The following is a 16,707-nucleotide window of genomic DNA, read 5'->3' as shown; positions in this document are numbered from 1 at the left end:
ACCTTACACGGTGGGATAAAGATTCTGCTCCCTGTTTTGTAGCCAATAAATACTTACAAAAGGTTTCCAAGGCCGTGTATATTGGAATGGTGTTTTAAGAAACTGAAAAGACAGCAGCAAATGTGCAGAAGGAATTGGAACAGAGAAAGCTGGGGAGGCCAGGTGAGGAGCCCCGAGGGGGTAGAGAGACATGTTTATGAAGTCCAATAGAGATATCTGTACTGACTGGGGTGGAAGGGAAGACTAAATCAGCAACGACTTAAAAAGCTTGTGTGTTCGCTCTATAAAGATACAATAATAGACCAAGCATGGCGGCACATGGCTGTAATCCTAGCGACTCAGGAGCAACTCAGGAGGTTGTAGAAGGAGAATAAGAGGTTCAAGGCCAACCTCACCAATTTAACAACACCCTGTCTCAAAACTAAACTAAACTAAACTAAAAAGGGCTGGGAAAGCAGCTCACTGGTATAGTACCCTTGGGTTCAGTCCCCAGTAAAGCGCGTGTGCGCGCACACACACACACACACACACACACACACACACACACAGCAAGTGTCCAAACATACTGCAGGAAATGGACATGTAAGGGATAGAAAGAAAAATCAGAATATATTGCTTTTATTCTTTTTTTATTTGTGGTACTGGAGTGGAACCCAGGGGCTTTTCTACCTCTGGGCTATACTCCCAGACCTATTTTTTTATACTTTATTTGGAAACAGGGTCTCACTAAGTTGCTGAGAGCTTCACTAAGTAGCTGAGGCTGGCTTCGAACCTGTGCGATCCTCCTGTCTCAGCGGCCCAAGCGCGGGGATTACAAGCGTGCGCTTTTAAACAATAGGAGAACTACCTTTTTTTGTTGTTTTGTTTTGTAGTACTGGGGATCGAACCCAGGGGCATTCTACCTCTGAGCTACATGCCCAGCCCTATTTTTTTTTTATTCTTTATTTTTGAATCAGGGTCTCACTAAGTTGCTGAGAGCCTCACTAAATAGCTGACTGGCTGCAAACCTCCAATCCTCCTGTCTCAGCCTCTCAAGTACTGGAATTACCACCATACTTGGTGGAGAAGAACTACTTTTGAAAGGGTAATATAAACAGAAAACGCTTGGAGATGAGAGAAACTTTCACAAGGATCTGTAATCCCTGAAGTCAGGACACTGGGAGGCAGGAGAATGAAGATGGAGGAAAGACAGTGGTGGAGAGGAGTGGCCACTGGTGCAGGAAGATCGCAGGGCACTTGACGGCTCGGCTGTTACCCCCCAGGCCAGCGTGAGAGCCGGGTGAGCCTGGAGGGCTGGGAGGGATCATCATGTGGTCCATGGTTAGGATTTAGACATTTTTTTTTCTGAGTTCAATAGATGACATTAAAAGATTTCTAGGAAGCGATAAGAAAAGGGACCCCTGCAATGTGTACAGAGAGGGAGCCAGAGAAAGGTGAGAATGAAACCAGAGAGTGATGGAGAGGCTGCTGTAGCATCCGGGTCGGCCATGCGGCAGTGGTGACAGAGAGGAGGGGTGCATTGCAGTATCTTTTTATTTTCTGGGTGTTAGGGATGGAACCCAGGGGTGTTACGCTTCTAAGCTACATCCCAGTCCAATTTTATTTTTTAATTTGAAACAGGGTCTTAGTAAGTTACTGAGGGCCTTGCTACATTGCTGAGGCTGGCTTTGAACCTGCGATCTTCCTGTCTTGGCCTCCCAAGTACTGGAATTACAGGTATGTGCCACCATGCCCAGCTTGCAGCATCTTAAATAAACAGAATGAGCAGGACTTGCTGATAGATTGGGTGAGGGGCACAGGGAAAGGAGAAATAGGAGTTGTTCTGAGGTGTCTGAGGTGGGTGACTGGCTGGGCGGTGGTGCCCTTGGTTAAGATGAAAGGGGACACATCTGGGAACACAGTGACTGGGAAAAGTAAGAGTCCTGTTTGTAGCCATGTTAAGTTTAAATGACCATGTGACATACAAAGAGAAATATCAGCTGCAGCTATGTGAAGCCAGAGCTCAGAAGGATGATTTGGCTTAGAAGTATATATACAAACATGATATTTAAATCCACAAGAACATTTACGATCACCTGGGAAAGTGGATGGAACTACAGAGTGTTATGCTAAGTGGACAAGCCATTCTCAAAAGGTCAAGGGTTGGCCGGGCGTGGCGGTGCACGCTTGTAATCCCCGCGCTTGGGAGGCGGAGACAGGAGGATCGCGCAGGTTCGAAGCCAGCTGCGCTGGCGTAAGAGACCCTGTTTCCAAAAATAAAAAAGTATAAAATAGGTCTGGGAGTGTAGCCCGAGGTACAAGGGCTTCCAGGAACCCCAGTACCATCAAAAAAAAAAAAAAAAAAAAAAGAAAGAAAGAAAGAAAAAAAGTCAAGGGTTGTACACTTTCTCTCATATGTGAAAGCTAGAGAGAAAATAGGCAACAGAAGGGACTTGAGTCAAAACTGGAGAGAGACCAGAAGAGTGGAGGGGTGTGGGGGAGGAAAACGTGGAGAGAGGAAGGGAACAGTTCACAAAAGGCTACATTCATACACGGCTTCACTACCTAACTTACTAACGTGTATGGGGAGGGAGGAAGAGGAAAGGGCTGGTATATGGAAGGAAATACACCAAGTGATGAGCGCACATATGTTTGAGGAGAAGGAGACACTGGCGGGGGCTGGGCGGTGGCTGGTGACAGGTACTAAAGGAGGCAGAGAAAATAGTCAAGGGCACAGTCGCCTCACAGGGTGCAAGGCCTGCAGTCCGGCTGGACAGCAGGGTGGGAATGTTTTCATCCATCCCTCCAATCCCAGTGAAAAAGACAGTGGGGTCCCGTGAGGGGGGGCCAGAGGGGAGAGGGCCGAGAGGGTGCCAGATACCCATTAGCAAGAGGCCTGTGGGTGGGAGAGCTCGTTGGTGGCCAGAGAGAGGGAACTGGTGGTGGAATTTAGTAGCCAAGTTAATCAAGTCACCAGCAGTATCAGTGTGGGACTCAAAGGAATTCCTTGGGACAGCTCACTTTTATTATGGGTTTCTCATTTTAAATATGCAGGAAAGATTTTAATCTACTATGCCTTTTCTGCAAAAGAGTTTAATCCTTTTACGGACATTTATTAATAATAATCTACTAAAGGAGAAATTTCATGGATTGGTCATGGCAAAATGTTACATTTCATGGTTTGCTTTATATTCCAGTCACACACTCAAGTTATTCTGCTAGGCCCAAGTGCCCAGAGAGGAGCCACCTGGGACCCGCCGGGGTAGGTGAGGACGGCCACCTTCTTCCTCTCTGCAGTCTGATTCAGGCTCCGGGGATGACCATGTTTCAGGGTGTAGGCGCTTAGCAGTGAGCCTCTGACTTCAACAACTCCCTCTATTCTGTTTTCAAAGAATCTGAGGGCGTTTCTTGCTTGAAAACCTAGGGGCCCTTTGTTAGCAGGGCAGGCCTGGGAAAGGCCTGGCAACAGGGCAGCGGGGGTCCCCCTGCAGCCAGGGAGGGAGGGAGTGGGTGGGAGTTTCCACTGTTTCTTGCATCATTTCACTTCTGTGGATGCAAAGGGAAAAATTGGGCTTTGGGATGTGAACAGAGGCAGCACTGGGCAGGATCAGGAAGTCTGGCGATACACTTATAATAAATTCAAGTCCCCTCCAGGAATTCACAGTGACCCATCTGGTTGATCTAGCTGCCAACTTTCTGTAGCAAAGACCAGCTGCATTTGACAGAAGGATCCTTGGATGAGCCCCGTAGATATTCATTGATTGGCTGAACTTTCAGGTGACGCCTCCCTTAAGTGCCAGCAAGTCTCCCCGGAGCAGTATAACCACGTTATGCTCCTTTCCTTTCTCTGGTGCTTAAAAGGCCCTGTTGATGCTGACCAGCAGATCCTTCGCACATGAACCGAGAAGGTCTCTTGGCACCTCCTTTCCGTGCCAATGCTAAACAATAAACCATTTCTGCCTTTCAGAAATCTTTGCTTGGCTGAACCCAGGAATGATAATTCCCATGCAGGTGCAGGGTCAGACAAAGGCAGGCCCACCTCGAGCCCAGGAAGACACCAGCTCTGTAGGACACGCGGGGGCGTTGTAGAATGGCAGCTCATTTCAGAGCCTGGAGAAGCTGCGTAAGCTGCTTGGGCCTTGCAGGACGTCACGCTTGGGCTTCACGGTTGAACTGGGCAGTAGGGCCACTGATTTGCTTTCTGGAAAATGCCTTATGACCTGGCAGCATCTTACCTGGTATGGTAAGAGGATGTCTTTATCAGATCTTATCAGCTTCAAATCTCGGCTGCTCCTACACTGGGAGCCTTGAGGTTTCCCAGTCAGAAGGGTAGATGGTGATGACTAATTACAGTATACAGTTAACACAGTGATGTGGCCCAAATGAACTTCAACAACAACTGTTGATTTAAAAATAAAATCTAGTAATGGAGTAGACTTTTTTTGTGTGTGTGTGGTGGTACTGGGGTTCCTGGAAGCCCTTCTACCTCCTGGGCTACACTCCCAGACCTATTTTTTTTTTTTTTTTGAAACAGGGTCTCCTAAGCCAGCGCGGCTGGCTTAGAACCTGCTCGATCCTCCTGTCTCCGCCTCCCAAGTGCGGGGATTACAAGCGTGCGCCACCACGCCCGGCTAATGGAGTATACTTGAGACAAAACACAAGTAAACAAATGAGGTGCTGCCTTTGCAATGCTAGTCCCTTTAGACTAGAGATCCAGCACTAAGTAACACAGCGGGTCCTTTGAAGACACCTCCATCTGCCCTGTGTTGTTGAGTCTCTGCCGGTCCTCCGCATGCAGAGGCTGTAGGGCCGGGGCTGAGCCCTGGTGGGCAGGGGTGCTGGAACAGAACCCAAGGTCTCTGTTCATCTTGGATGAGCCAGGAAGCTGCTTCATGACTGTCCCCAGTCTGTGGGTGGTGGTAACAGGATTGGGTGGGCTCAGGAACGCAGCAAGGACTAGAATGTGGTGGCTTCATGGGTTCTCCCTGTGCTCATACATTTTTGATAATTCCCGAGTCAAAGCATTTAATTCTCTTCTAAGACATTCAGTGCTAAAAGTGAATAACAATACAGCCTACTTTACTCTGTCTCACAAATATATTCAAGGAAGTGAATTGAACCATAGAGCAGTTGAACTTCTGCTTCTTATGTTCTTATGAGTCTAATTATTCTTTGTAGGTGAGATGATTTTCTGACATTATATATTAATACATGATAATATGAAAGAGAAGCTGTCTTTTTTATTTGTATTTTTGTTTTGGGTACTGGGATTGAACCCAGGGACGTTCTACTTTCAAGGTTGGAGAATGAACCCAGGGAAGTTCTACCTCCAAACTACATCCCCAGCCCTATTTTCTCTTTTCAAACAGGGCTCCCTAAGTTGCTGAGGCTGGTCTCAAACCTGTAGTCCTCTTGTCTCAGCCTCCTAAATGGGATTCCAGATGTGCTACCATGCCCAGCTAAAAGGGAAGCCTTCTTAACTGAAACTTCTGTGATGACTCATTGGCTACTTAGTAAAAAATTTGATTAAGGCATATAATCCAGAAATATATATCTCTCTATATAAAATGTTAAAATTCTATTTTAACCTAAAACATATAAATGTGCACTTGTTCCTTGATATTCTTTTCTTATTTTGTATGTGATACTGAGGGTCGAACCCCGGGCACTGACCTCCAAGCTACACCCCCAACCCCATTTTATTTTGAAGAAGCATCTCTCTAAATTTCTGAGTCTTGCTAACTTGCTGAGGATGGTCTTTAACCTGTGATCCTCCTGTCTCAGCCTCCCAAGTACTGGGATTACAGAGTGTTACTGTCAATATCTGGCTTCTTAGATTCTTGATGAAGGATATATTCTGCAATTGGAGTTATGCCTCATTACTTTGCATAAACCTTACCCACAATGCTTCATTTTTCTTATTTTTAAATCATGTTTTTTAGTGGAGCATGAACTCAACTTTGGTGGAGCCATCTGAGTATGGAGTCCTAGGTATTTAGGTTCCTCCCCCCAATAGTTGTATGCTCACTTCTGGTTTTAGAGCAACTTTTTTTTTTTTTTTTTTTTTAGTATTTTGCATTTATTTAGCTTTCTTATTCTTTTTTTTTGTGTGTGTGGTGCTGGGCGTAGAACCCAGGGGCATTCTACCTCTGAGCTACACCTTCAGCCCTATTTTTTATTCTCTAGTTTGAAACAAGATCTTACTGAGTTGCAAAGGGCCTCACAAAGTAGTGGCTGGGGCTGTCCTCAAACTTGGATCCTCCTGTCTCAGCCTCCCAAATGCTGGGATTACCAGCAGGCGCCACCATGCCTGGCTATTGAGCTTTTTTAAACCATTCTATTCAATTTTCATAAAACCATCCATCTTTCTTCATGTACCATGTATCATCAGCTTATGCAATAATATAAAATCAAGCATGCTATTATAACTACAAATTCAACTGGTGTAAAATGCTTGGGAATGAACATTTTGAGCTCTCCACAAATATCAAAAAATGGTAAGAACAGAGTTCCATGGATGCTAAGGAGCATTTGTGTGCCCAAGGACTCGGTGTGCTTGTAGGGGGAAGTGATAGCTACCTGGGGAAGTCAGTGAAGAGGGGGAGCTAGAAGAGCCTCTATTCTAAAGCAAATGCAACAGTTACAGGAATGGCCAGTAAAGGGAACAGCATTTTGTGAGCTACGCTTTCCTCCACACAGGTGAGCATTTGTTGACGCTGTGTATGTGTGTAAGCGATGAGCTGCAGGATAGGAGATATACTGAGCCTTATTCCACTCTGACCTAGTTCCAGAGGTTACAAAAGCCATGCTGGCTAACATGCCAAATAGACCAAATTATTAAAATTTTTTCTATGATTCCTACTTATTAACTTTTGAATATGAGAATTGCAAAATCATTAGAAAAATCATCAAGTATTAAATTTACTTGAAACGTTAAATAATAAACAAAAATTAAAGATAAAAAGCCCAGCATCTGCTCTCCTGGCTCTGCAGGCCTCTGGAATCCTTGGTAGTTTTTATGCCACCTTCTTCAGTTAGACCATTTACCTGAAGGTGGTCTGACAGAAGCGAATAGTACAGATAAAATTTTGTCCTGAGTTCAGTATGCTCAGTTGCAGTCATGCAAGTAAAAAGAGAGGTTTTCTGAAAATCCATGGGTTGGCAATTTTGGCATAAAGGTAGAATTGTGGTAGCAAAATCTGAGGTGCAGTGGAAGGACCTTGGGAGGTTCGGCAATCAAGAATTCCTCAGGAATAATACTATAGCACAAATGCGAACTCTGGGCCCAAGCTTTCTAATGTTTAAAAAATTGGAAAGATTATAATTTATACACTGGCAAGGTTAGATATTTTAAATTTTTTAATAGGAATTCCAGAGTGGAAGATCCTCCTGGCTTCCTCCTTCCCTTGATCTTTCTTCCCTCCCCTTCTCATCCATCCTCTTCCCTCCTCTCCCTTCCTTTCCCTCCTCTCTCCTCTACTTCTTTCCTCTCTCCTTCCCTTCCTTCTTTTTTCTTTCTAGTCTATTTCCTGAGTACCTAGTTTTAAATAGTGCATGACCATAGAGTCTGTGTGGTCAGTTTTAAAGTCTGAACATCTTGAGCTACTGTGTCTGAAAGGGTTTTTATATTCAAACATCAGAAGCTCCTGTGGTGGTAAAATCCTATAATCTAGGTTCTTCTTGTGGCAGGTTGCCAGGGCATTATAATTCGTGTCGTTCTTGTAGGCTTGTGGTCAGATATGTAATCCCGGTAAAGACCAACATTTGCCTAGTGTTTGGAAAAGTATTTCTACATGTCCTCCTCTTAATTCATGTACTCGACAACTTTGTGCTTAGGTATTATGATTATCTCCATTTTACAGAAATATTAAGTGATTATCTAATTCCATATCTACATAAATCATAAGGTTGGAAGTAGAACCCAGGTCTCTTGACTTTAATTCTTCCATCATTTTCAATGCAGCATGTGTCAATTTTGGTTTATAGAACAATACTAAGAAAAGTATCGAAAGCCATGTGTGAGACATAATTAAAAGAATTCTTAGAGAGGAATTTCCTGAAGAGGTTTATGGACACTATACCTCATAAATGTATGCCTTTAAAGTATGCATGAGACTTATTGATGCTTTAACAGCTAGGACTTTTTGGAGGTAGTGGCTGAGGTATATGTTTTTGCTCAGTAACCAAGAATGATCTTGAATATTTAGGAACTACTGCATTGATTCTCTTATGGCTAAAAAGAGATTTGATAACATCAGATAATTCAATTTATTTGCAAAAAACAGTGATTAATTTCAATATGCCAGCACTAAGTTAAAAAAACAACAGTTTTGAGAGAGGGAGGGGAAGATGGTGTCCAAATAAAGCAGCTTCTATGAGTACTGCTGACACTCAATCTCCATAGTGTCAAAAATAATGCTTTACATAGGCAGAAAATAATATCAATAGAGAAATAAAAGCTATATATACAAGAGATGGAGAAAAAGGAAGATTAGAACAACCAGAGAGCAGAAAAGAAACTGGCCTGCTGCAGCGGCTGCCTCACTGATGCCATCTTGTCTCACAGAACCAGACTCCAGGGATGAAAAGGAAAGGAGCTGAAGTGACCAGTTGCAGTCCAGTTGGATGCAATTCAGCAGTTCTTTCAGTGCAAAGACAGGCTAAAATTTTCAGTGGCCAACTTCATCACTCTCTCCAGGGATTCAGGGCAGAGCTCAAAACCAGAGGGGAGATACACCAGCCTCACGGCCGAGGGCGTAACAGTGATGCCATATTGTCAGCAGTAGCAGCAGCAGCAAGTTTACCACGTCCACGAGAGCTCCAGCCCAGCTCGCACTAAAATGGTAAGTGAAATTGCGGCCCCTACAGGAGAAATCCCAGCGTTGCACCCTCAGGGACTCAAACTCCCTGGGTCTGACATCTAAAAGTTCAGTGCAGTGCAGGAGTAGGGGTGGCAGAAATTATTACACCCTAGTTGCAGTTCCCTGAAGGAAAGCACCCAGCCTGGCACCCCCGGGGTCTGGTGCAGCTACGACTAACTCCCTGGGTCTGAGACTTTGCAATACAACTCAGGAAAGGAGTGGTGATGACAGAGATTACCACATCCCCCAGAGATCCAGAGCACATGACAGAGTGAAGTCATGGTGAATCAGAGAAGAACCTGGAGAAGGTGGGAGTGGGATCTGCTGTTGATCATATCAGAAGCTAAGACAGACTCAGGCTCAGATTAATGAAAGTGTGGTGGGGAAGTCTTACGCTTAACTCTAAATCCAATGAGTCGGATCATCAGGAACACCACAGACATCCCAATTGTGGTGAAAAGGGAGAAGTCAGACTAGCCCAGCCCTAGCTATGGAGAACTGAGACGCCTACATTGAGTTTGGTCTCAGAGGCATACGCTATCAACAGAGGAAAGGAGAGACCTAGACTCCAAATCTGTGGAAAGTGTGGAGAGTGACCTTCACTCAATATTAAATCCAACCCCACTGATATCGACCATCTGCATAGACTGAGAAGACTCAGAAAATCAGACACACAGAGGGAGAGGTACCGGTAGAGCTCAGTATCTACACAGAGAGAGACTGCTGAATTTATTTGTAGAGTCACATCAATTCATTGTTGGGATTGTTTGGGATTTTTTTGTTCTTGTTTTGTGTGGGTATACCTGATTTTTTTTTCTTTTTTTGGAGGGATTTTGTGGGTTTTTGTGTTTTTTTGTTTTGTTTGTATGATTTTGTTTTGCTTTGTTTATTTGTTTTTGTTGTTTTTTAACCCTCAAACCAAATCCTCTTCCAAGCTTCTTCCCTGGTACAAATCTATTCTCTCTTCTCTATCCCTCTTCTACCTTTTATCTTTTTTTTATTGCTCCTTTATCTTGTATTAAATCCAATTCATATCACTATACCAGAAACTCTATATTGGTTACTGGAATTCTACTACATTGGTACTATCTCTAATCTCTAGTATATACTACCTTAACAAACTCATACACTCATACTATTCGACCCTATCTGAGAGACCTTACTCTGTTCTACCATTTACTTCTTCACTTCCCTCCTTACTCAACCTTCACTGTTGAATACAACTTGCCCTTGGATTTACCAGCTTACACCTAGAGACAGAAAAATCTACCAAAAGCAACAGGTACACATTTCTGAAATCATGGGAAGGAGGAACAACAACGGAGCAATGAGCTCTCGCAACCCCACAATAACAGAACCTGATAATACAGAAATGCAGAGATTTCCAGAAGATCAAATCAGGGATGTAACTGTAGAAATAATTCAGGATTTTAGAAAAGAAGTTAGAGAGAATCTGAAAGAAATAAAGGATGCAATCATTGAAGTAAGGGCATCAGTTCAAACTATAAACAATCTATTAGACCACATGAAGAGTAGAATCTTGCTCCTAGAAGATGATCACTGCAAAAATGAATGCATAGTTTATAACATAGAAAAACAATTCATTAACAGGAATTGGATATTGAAGAAATATGGGCCTATCTTAAGAGAGCTAACTTAAGAATTATTGGCATAGAGGAGGGAAAAGAAGGTAAAAACCAAAGGGATCAACAATCTCTTCAAAGAAGTAATAGCAGAAAATTTTCCAAACATAGAGCAGGAGGTTGATATACAAGTTCAGGAAACATATAGAATTCCCTTTAGACAAGATCTGAGAAAAGGTTCCCCACATCACATAATAGTCAAAATGACAAATGTCATTTCTCAATAAGAGAATCTTAAAGGCAACAAAAACTAAAGGCCAAGTGACATTCAGAGGCAAACCAATTAGAATCACTCCAGACTTTCAGACAAAGTCTAAAAGCCAGAAGGGCCTGGAGTAACATATTCCAAACTCTGAAAGAAAACAACTTCCAGCCAAAAATTTCCTACCCAGCAAAACTATCTTTCAAATTAGATGGGGAAATAAGAAGCTTCCATGACAAGCAGAAGTGGAAAGAATTTATGTCTTCAAAACTAGCACTAGAGAAAATACTTAAAGAGATTAACTACAAAGAAGAAATAAGTAATACACACTAGACTAGAGAAACAAGGATTTCCATCCAGCAGACAACTAAGCAAAAAAGAACAAACAGTATTTCAAACTGAAATAAAATACTAACATGTTAGGAATTAAAATTTATCTCTCAATAATCACACTGAATGTAAATGGCCTCAATTACCCAATAAAAAGACATAAATTGGCAAAATAGATTAAAAAACAGAACCAATCTATCTGCTGCTTGAAAGAAACACAATCTCACTAGTAAAGATAGTAACAGACTTAAGGTAAAGGCTGGAGCAAGGTAATCCATGCCAACAGAACTTGAAGACAATCAGGAGTAGCAACTATGATATCAGACAAGTTAGACTTCAAGCCCAAGCTTATTAGAAGAGACAAAGGTCATTTTATACTGGTAATAGGAACAATCCAACAAGAGGAAATAGCAATAAACAAGATCTATGCCCCAAACATAGGTGCAGCTACTTTCATAAAACAAACTCTTTTTGACATTAAGTCACACATAAATCCCAATACAATAATACTAGGATACTTCAACAGCCCTCTCACACCATTAGACTGATCTTCTAGACAAAAGGTCAGTAAAGATGCCTCAGAACTAAAGAACACCATTAATCAAATGGACCTGTTGGACACATATAGAATATTTCACCCAATTACAGGAGAGTTTACATTTTTTTCAGCTGCTCACAGAAACTTCTCCAAAATCAATCACATCCTGGGCCACAAAATGAGCACAGCAAATTAAAAAAAATGTGATATACTTCCTTGTGTCTTTTCAGACCATAATGGAATGAAATTAGAAATCAACTATAAAAAGACTCAGAGAAATCACATGAACATGTAAAGGCTGAACACCACACTTCTGTATGAAGAATTGCTATAGAAGATGTAAAAGGTAAATCAAGAAATTTCTAGAAACAAATGAAAATTAAAGATACAACATATCAAAACCTCTGGGACACTTTGAAGGCAGTATTAAGAGGAAAATTTATAGCACTGAGTGCTCACATAAGAAAAACAGAAACTCATCAAATAAATAACCTAATGACACACTTCAAAGCCCTTGAAAAACAGGAACAATCTAACCACAAAGCCAGTAGAAGACAGGAAATTTTTAAAATCAGAGCAGAAATTAACGAAGTGGAGAATAAAAAAAAAATATAGAAAATCAACAAAACCAAAAGCTGGTTTCTTGAAAAAATTAACAAGATAGATAAACCACTAGCTAACCTAACTAAAAAAATGACAGAATCAACCCAATTTTTGAAGGTAAGAGATGAAAAAGAAGGTATTACTACTAACTGTAGAAATTCAGAGGATTATCAGAAGTACTTTGAAAAACTATACTCCAACAAAATGGAAAATCTGGAGTAAACTGACAACTTTCTAGATAAATACAACCTTCCTAAAGTGAGTCAAGAAGATATAGAACACTTAAACCAATCAATAACGATCAAAGAGAATGAAAAAGCAATAAAGAGTCTACTATCAAAGAAAAGCCCAGGACCAGATGGTTTCCCAAGTTAATTTTATAAAACCTTTACAGAAGAGCTAATACCAAGTCTCCTCAATCTATTTCGTGAAATAAAAAAGCAACAAAACAAAACAAAACAAAACAAAAAAAACGGAATTCCCCAAATACATTCTATGAAGCCAATATCACATTAATACCAAAACCAAATAAAGACAGTTGAAGAAAGGATAACTACAGGCCTATATCTTTGATAAATTTGGATGCAAAACTGCTAATCAAATTAGTAGCCACACCAATTCAAAACCACATAATAAGATCATACATCATGACCAGGATGGGTTCACCCCAGGGATGCAAGGCTGGTTCAACATATGAAAATCAATCCATGTAATTCATCATATAAACAGAACCAAAGGCAAAAATCACATGATCATTTCAATAGACGCTGAAAAAGCATTTTATAAAATCCAACATCCATTTATGATAAAAGCACTGCAGAGAATTGGAATGGAATGAACATATCTCAACATCATAAAGGCAATCTACAATAAGCCCACTGCCAACATCTTATTAAGTGGGGAAAAAACTTCAAGAATTACCCTTAAAAACAGGAACAAGACAAGGATGTCCATTATCACCACTTCTCTTCGATATAGTATTAGAGACTCTAGGCAGAGCAATACAGCAAGAAAAGGAAATCAAAGGAGTACAAATAGGGAAAGAAGAACTCAAACTTTCACTATTTGTAGATGACATGATACTATATTTAGAAAACCCAACAAATTCAACCAAAAGGCTTATAGAACTGATCAACAAATTCAGTAAAGTGTCTGGATACAAAATCAATCTTAAAAAATCAGAAGCTTTCCTGTACACCAACCATAGATCCACTGAAAAAGAAATTCAGAAAACACTTCCACTCAAGATCTCCCACAAAAAATAAAATACTTAGGAATAAAATTAATCAAGGCAGTTAAAATATCTCTACAAAGAAAATTATAAAACACCAAAAAAATAAATCAAAGAAGAACTTGGAAGATGAAAAGATCTGCCGTATTCATGGATAGGCAGAATAAATATCATTAAAATGGCCACTCATACAAAAGTGATCTACAGATTCAATGCAATGCCCATTAAATTACCAAGATCATTCCTCATAGACATAGAAAAATTAGTCCTTAAATTTATTTGGAACAACAAAAAGCCAAGAATAGCCAAAGTAGTTCTCAGCAACAAAAACCATGCATGAGGAATTATAATACCTGACTTTAAACTATACTACAAAGCCATTGTAATAAAAACAACATAGTACTGGCAAAAAACAGATACATAGACCAATGGAGCAGAATAGAGGACCCAAAAACAAGTCCACATACTTATAGCCAATTGATTTTTGTAAAGGGGCCACAAACATACACTGGAAAAAAGATAGCCTCTTCAACAAATGGCATTGGCAAAACTAGTTAACCATATGCGGAAAATTGGAAATTAATCCCACTTTCTCACCCTGCACAAGAGTCAATTCAAGATGGATCAAAGACTTGGAAATTAAACCAGAGACCTTGAGGCTCCTTGAAGAGGGCATAGGTCCAACACTGCAACACATAGGCACAGATAAACACTTTCTCAACAAGACCCCAAAGGCACAACAAACTAAAAGGTGAATCAATACGTGGGATTGCATGAAACTTAAGGGCTTCTGTACAGCAAAGGAAACTGTCAAGAACCTCAATCAAGAGCCAACAGAATGGGAGAAGATTTTCACCACCTACTCCTCTGATAGAGGACTAATATCTAGAATATACAGAGAACTCAAGAAACTAAAAACACAAGCAACAGCAAATGCTGGTGAGGATGTGGAGAAGTGGGAACTCTAAACATTATTGGTGGGATTGCAAATTAATGCAACCACTTTGAAAAACAGTATGGAGAATCCTCAGAAGAATGGGAATAAATTTACCATTTGTTCCAGCAATACCACTTCTGGGTATCTACCCAAAAGATAGGAAATCAAACTACCAAACTAATGCATGTGTATCTATGTTCATAGCTGCACAATTCACCATAGCCAAACTATGGAACCAGCCAAGATGTCCAGCAACAGATGAATGGATTACAAAACTGTGTGATATGTACACAGTGGAATTTTACTCAGCCATTAAAAAATTGCAATTGCAGCATTTACAGGGAAATGGTTGGATCTTGAGGACATTATGCTAAGTGAGATTAGTCAGTCACAAAATGTAAGGAATTGGATGCTTTCTCTAATATGTGAAAGCTAAGCTAAAAGGGGTCATAGGAGGAACTCCACGTGAAAAAGGAGATCCTATAGAGGAGCAAATAAGGCAACCTAACTGTGGGGATGAGGGGGGGGGAGAAGTAAACTCTTTAAAGCACATCATGTACTTATTCATATCATAGTCAACCACTAAGCCAAGCATGAAAGGGAGGGATTGGGAGGGAAAAGGGTGGGGACTGGGTGGGGGCTGGTTGGGTGATGTGTGCATTTATGTCTACACAAGTTTTTTTGCTTCATTATGATGTATAAATACAATGCACCAATAAAAAAAAACAAAAAACAAAAAACAAAAAAAAACCAGTTTTAAGATGTTGCTGAAAATATTTTGTACTTGTGAACTCAGGTTTGGTTGTCTGAGGGGTAAGTGGTATTATTGAGGAGAAGGGCATCTTTGTTTACTGCCATGCTAGATATAAAATGTTTCCTGAGGAGTTCAGGGTTGATGAAATTAAGTTATGAGGGTTGTAATCTCATCAGTGGATTTATCCACTGTAATAGATTTACTGGGTGGTAACATAAGCAGGTGGGTGTGGGGTATGGCCTTAGAGATTGTGGTTTTGTCCTTGAATCCCTTGGCTTGCTGGAGCTCTCTCTTGCTGCTGTCCTCCCTGACGTGAGAGCAGAGCTTTCTCTGCTTCCTGCTACCATACCCTCAGCTATGTAGACTTCATGTTGAATGAACCCCAAAATATCCAGTAACTCTGAGCAAATAAATCCTGCTTCCTCTAACTTGTGTGGTCAGTTGTTTTGGATTATACCAAAATGTTGACTGAGACATTCATTCCATAAGTTTTTTACTGCAGGGGGATGAAACAGAGCACAGTATGTATATTCTACATGGAGCTGATGTAAGCATTTCAAGCACATGTTCTCAGGGGAGTCTGTATTCAGATGCTTACTCAAGAGTAGATTTATACTATCTGTTGCCATATGCATCTTTTTTCTTTTTTCTTTTAAACACAAAGACAAAAAACATAATTACAATAATAGCAGTAAATAGATAAAGGAAAAATTTGCCATCAAGAACAGGTTCCTACCAGAAAAAGTTACATTAGAAAAACCCGATCTTCAGTTATTTCAGACTAAATCTAAAGCAGATAGAAAGGAGAAAACATAATAATGTGACAGGAGGAGATAATAGTAGAAAATGACTTCAGAAAAATCCATTCTTAAATTGTTTCAGAATAAATCTGAAGCAAATAAAAAGGAAGAAAATAATGACAAGAAATAATGCTAGATGGGGTTCTACCCAGTGACCAGAGAAGTCTCTTTCCAGACATGGCCTCAGCTCCCAGTCTCCTCTGCTGCTGCCTCCATGGCCTCATAAATGTGACTTCTGATCCCAGAACATCTTTCCATTACAACCTCTAATTCCCAAGCCCCTTCTGTGCTTAAATTGGGGTCTACAAGGAAGCAGATAGCTATCTTTCTTCCTTTTGTTATAAGTGACCCCCTTCCCCCTTTTAGTACTGGGCATTGAGCTTAGGGACATTTCATCTCTGAGCTACACCTATTTTATTTTTTATTTTTATTTATTCATTTTTTTGCGCAGTACTGGGGATGGAACCCAGAGGCATTCTCCCTCCAGGCTATACCCCCAGCCCTATTTTTTATAATTCATTTGGAAATAGGGTCTCACTAAGTTTCTGAGAGCCTCACTCAGTAGCTGAGGCTGGCTTCAAATATATATGCAATCCTCCAGTCTCAGCCTCCCAAGTGCTGGGATTACAAGCGTGCGCCACCACGCCCGGTGCTATTATTATTTCGAAACAGGGTCTTTTTGTTTAAATGAAGGCAAGCTTTATAGAAAACAAAATAAAAAATGAGCAGAGTGACATATGTTCATGGTAAAGGATATAAAAAACATACAATGCTATATGAAAATATCACGATGCAGTGTTGTCCAAAAGAACTTCCTGAGATGAAAATG

At 40.8% G+C, this 16,707-nt stretch overlaps 1 protein-coding gene across 5 annotated transcripts in view; it reads right to left on the bottom strand.

The window, feature by feature from the left end:
- KCNQ5 (potassium voltage-gated channel subfamily Q member 5) overlaps positions 1-16,707 on the bottom strand; it is a gene marked incomplete at both ends in the record, with an annotated part of 602,709 nt that overhangs the window by 101,352 nt on the left and 484,650 nt on the right. The gene's annotated exons all lie outside the window — the stretch shown is intronic.

This window comes from Muscardinus avellanarius (genome assembly GCF_963383645.1).
Source record: "Muscardinus avellanarius genome assembly, chromosome: 8".
Taxonomy (NCBI): Eukaryota; Metazoa; Chordata; class Mammalia; order Rodentia; family Gliridae; genus Muscardinus; species Muscardinus avellanarius.
This window is presented reverse-complemented; position numbering and strand designations above follow the sequence as displayed.